The sequence below is a fragment of the Pinus tabuliformis genome, chromosome 5_1, assembly GCF_031772625.1.
Source record: "Pinus tabuliformis cultivar Carrire ecotype Pingquan chromosome 5_1, CPIR1, whole genome shotgun sequence".
Taxonomy (NCBI): Eukaryota; Viridiplantae; Streptophyta; class Pinopsida; order Pinales; family Pinaceae; genus Pinus; species Pinus tabuliformis.
This window is the reverse complement of record NC_142305.1, coordinates 109,683,122-109,687,835: the sequence shown is the minus strand read 5'-3', so window position 1 is coordinate 109,687,835 and position 4,714 is coordinate 109,683,122. Positions and strand designations below refer to the sequence as shown.

The 4,714-nt window shown below is 40.5% G+C and overlaps 1 pseudogene; it reads right to left on the bottom strand.

Moving 5' to 3' along the window:
* Positions 1 to 3,239: 3,239 nt before the first annotated feature.
* Positions 3,240 to 3,680, bottom strand: LOC149163661 (CLP protease regulatory subunit CLPX1, mitochondrial pseudogene; annotated as a pseudogene).
* Positions 3,681 to 4,714: the final 1,034 nt, after the last annotated feature.

Here is a 4,714-nt window from a genome sequence, read left to right as displayed (position 1 = left end):
ATAATAATGATAGAATAATAAAACATGATGAAATAATTGATGGATCCGGAATTGAAGACCTCTCGGCTGCTTTGCCCTCCCTAGACCTGAACAGTGAAGGTGATTCTCTTGAACCTTGCCCCTCGGCCATTCTCCCATCATGCCCCTACAACCTCATATCCCTCGACAATAAGCCTATTACCTCCGATTCTGTAGGAGGTATTGGTCCGCTTCCCTTCCAAAGCCAAAAAAGGAAAAAAAGAGGTCGAAAATCCAACCTTTCCATGGCTCAGATAAAAGCTAAGTTTGATGTAGCTGATGGAAAGCAACAGTCTATCACTAGGGATCTTAGAGCAGTGCAGGCCCCGGAAGAGGTTATAAAATGACCTTGACCTCTTGGAACTGTAGGGGTTTAGCCAGTAAACCCAAAAAACTGGCCATACGGGAGATGTTTCTAAATTCAAAAACAGACATCCTTTTTCTACAGGAGACCCTTGGAAATGGAGTTGAAGTGGAGACAGTGTTAAATGCTCTGTTTCCTGGCTGGAGATTCTCAGAAATTGATTCTGAAGGTCACTCTGGAGGATTGGCAATAGGATATAGGGAAGGAAGAATTAAGGTTTGGAATCAGTGGGGGACGAAACAGGCGATGGGAATGGAAGTTCAGTCCACGGATTTTGCCTTCCCCCTAACCATCTGCAATGTATATGGCCCCTGCCAGGTGTTATCTCAAAATCAGGCCCTGGAAGGCTGCAGACCAGGAAGACTTCAAGTAACTCTTTCAAACCAACTTTTGGCTCAGGCCTAGCCTCCTCAACCTGAGAGGGCTCTCTCTTGATGGATTAATGATTTTGATTAAAGATAAGATGGCTAACTCTTATAGAACAACTGTGAAAAATATGAATGCTGGAAACACATTAAACAACTATCCATTGGGCTTATGGAGTCAACAACACCTCAATATAACAGTGAACTTAAACTTACATAGAAGTCAGGGCATTCAACATTTAGACATTCAGAACATCAACTCATATGGGACCACACAGTTTATAAATGTATACAGGAAATCAGAGCACATTCAGTGAATTCTGAGTGATTATACATCTATACCACTGTAAGAATTAAGAAAAGGAAAAAATCACATATTCTGAACATAAGGAATCCTTCATGAATCCCGAGAAGTAAAGTCAAAATTATATTACTGAAAATGAGTCTTACATAAGCCAAATACAAGCTTTGTTATAAAGTTTTCCAACCCTGATTCTATTGCTGTTTCAGCTCTATATAGAGCTCTTATTCTAACTGATCGAGATTCCTCCTCCAACATGAGGGGAATTCGAAAACTACTTCTAATACTGACCACTCTTAAACTCTAACTACTTAATAAATACAACCAAGTGTTGACTGGAGTTTTTAGAGATCTAAATCAAGTAGGATTCTAACACCGTGACAGTCTTGGTCTACAATCATTTTCGTTCTCTGACATCTGGTTCCCTTCTGGCGGTGGCTGTGATGGACCTTTAATGCTTCATGTTTGATCTTCAATGACACATCTTTTCCGTTACCCTGAAACATAGGAAACTGCCCCTGTTTGTCGGTCCTTGGTTTGCCTCAAAATGTTCGAATCCAAAGAAGCACGTCCTTTATCCTTTAATTACCCAAAATGGAGCAGACTGCCACGTCCTTGATGTGCTGTAAGCCTTTCCCATGTACCTGTGTGATGACAAAACCTTTCAAAAAGATTTGTTGCTTTGTCAATCATAATTGATCAACTCAATTGTAACATGCAGCTACAGCAGTTTCGTAGCGCGCTACGAAACTGCTGTGTAATTTCAAAAACACAGTCTTCGACTCTACTCTGTTTGTATACCTTATCTTCAATTTCATTGCCTGAAAAAGGAGCACCAGATTTGTCTTGTCTTTTAATATCTGAATCAGAAGTGACACAGCTACCATTGCCAAAAACCTGTTCAAGTAGATTGATAAGGTCCTTATCATGCTTGTTGAATTCTTGGATATCACTCTGCTTAATACTCAAGTATCTGTACTTCATGCTCCTAAACTGTTGAAACAACTTATCTGTTGATAGATAGTGCCCAATCTCCTCTTTAATTTTTCTAGTCACTTCATTCCAAAACGCTTGATGCTTGGAAAAAGACATTGCATCTTTTAAAGATGTCACACCATGTGCACCATGATTTATACCATCTTGTACAGCAGAAGCAATACAAATTTCATCTTTCAATCCCCACTTTACGCTCTTAACACGCCGCTTTACTGTCTTGACACCTGAACGAAGCACTAAATTATCCACATTGGCCTTACGTTCACACTTCTGGTCTTCACTCTGCCCCTTTGCTCTATTTCCGTCTTTTGCTGGAGACCTAACAGGTGAAAAACATGTGTTCAAAAACATGTTGTGCCCTCCATTTTTAGAACAATCCTTTCCACCCTCTTGTATTGGAGTTTTATCACCAGGAAACCTTTCATTGCAATTTTGTGCAGGCCTCACCTCATTTAGATTTCTCAAATGAGTGCCAGTGGAAGGCTGAGATGAATAAGCTGCAGTCGAGGGTTCCAATGATTTTCTTTCTGTAGACAACATTGTATCTACCAAAAGTGTGTCACCACCTGATGCTTCTCCCTTTACATCTGAACCAGTAGAGCCATGGTGGCCTGATCTTTGTTTCACATCATTTCCAAACATTTGCTCAAGTATGCCAAGAAGCTCCTTATCATGCTGGTTTAGCTGTTGAAAATAACTCTGCTTACCTACAACGTATTTACTCTTTATGCACTTCAACTTGGTAAACAATTTTACTACTGATGCACATTGCCCTGTCTCCTTGTTCAATTTATTGGCCACTTCATCCCAAAATCCTTTATGAAACTTGAAAATTGTTGCATCTGTTGCAGAATTCACACCATCTAAACCACAATTCACAGCGTCTCTTACAAAAGAACTCACTGTTCCTTCAGACAGAGCTCTTGTCATGACAGCAACAAATATTTGAAGCATTCCTCTTTCCACCCAATACTCCAGAATTCGCCAAAACTTCTGAATCCACTTCCATTCAGTCTCTGCGACCACCACAAATAATGCAATAAGCACTGTATAACCCCGGAGGATGCCATCAAAGACATCTTCACCATTTTTGAATGAATGGCTGAGAGCACGTTTATAACAACGCAGAGGAGCGCGCTGAGGATGGTAACGACGCTGAAGCATCTGCAGACGACTAAGAAGGGATCCGTGCGGTTCACATTCTGAGAGTTTTAAGTGCAGTTTTAGGCTCCATGAGCACCTGAACAAGTTGGTCTTCAGTCAACGTTGAGAGGCTAACAAGAACAGGAAATCGTCCAGTGGACTCTGGTATTAAACCATATGCAATAAGATCACTACTCTCAACTGACTCTAGCAAGGATGATGTCACCGCAGCATTTGTCAGGCCACCAGTCCTCATATTAGCTCGTATAGGCGTTCCAAAGCCAATAGAAGAATCTTGCCGTCTCTCAGAAATCGTTTTCTCTAGATCCACGAAAACCCTGCCACATATAAAGGGAATATCCTTTGTATCGATCTGAATATGATCGCCACGAGGATGTTTGCGAGCTCCCTTTTCTGGAACATGTACAACTGTTCCTTCTAGCAATTTAAGTAATGCCTGTTGAACAGCTTTAACATTGAAATCAGCGACCATGAGTAGTTTATACAAAATAGACTACACATCCTCCCCTTCATATGCTGCATGTGTTAAAGTTGTTGCATTTGCGATAACAAAGGGTGCATTCACACAAACCTAAATAGGGTTTATGCACTGTGATCTTTGAAATGAGCTTCGACATACTAAAGCAGAGAATTGACCTTTTTAGACATACCAACAATACTCTTAACAAGACTCCTATTTAAACTGTTTAGGCTCTAAAACCAGATGAAAAGACTGGACCCAAAATTGACACCAACCCTTTGACAAACAAAAAATTGATGTTCAGAATTTAAAATATTTTCCTTGAGTGATAACACCAGGATAGGGTGTCTTTCTGGAATGATCTGATGTCAAAATCTTTCTTGAAGGATAAAAGCTTGGTGTTGGGAGGGGATTTAAACTTCTCTATAGGTAGAGCGGAGGCATGGGGTCCTTCGGCCAGGGAAGACCCCCTGTCAGAATTTTTCTTAAATATGTTCACTGTGAACAATCTAATCGATATAAATTTTCTCAAATTAAAGCCGACTTGGAAGAACAGGAGAACAGGGGATGTTAGAGTGGCAAAAAGGTTGGATCATTTTCTCATAAATGATGAGTTAGCGGCCAGGATACCCATGTTTAGACAATGGATTGAAGAAGGAGGGCTCTCAGATCACTTCCCAGTTTTCTTAGAATTCTCCATTCCTCCTCCAAAGCCTCCTGCACCTTTTAAATTTAATTCTTCCTGGTTACAAGATGATTCTTTTATCAATCTATTCAAGCAAACATGGAAGCACCCTGAAGCCAACGTCCAAGAGGACAAAGGCTTCTTGTTTATGGAAAATCTCAAAAGACTGAAGAAAGCTACCATAAGCTGGGCAAAGGCTAGGAAGGAAGCCCAGAATGAGGACTTTAATAAGATATGTGAGGAGCTTAAAAAGCTGGAAATCATAGAGGAGGACAGATATGTGTCTCAGGCTTCAAAGGATAAAATTCTTCACCTTGAGAAACTCAAGATCCAAATTCTTCTGGCTAAAGAAGAGGAATGG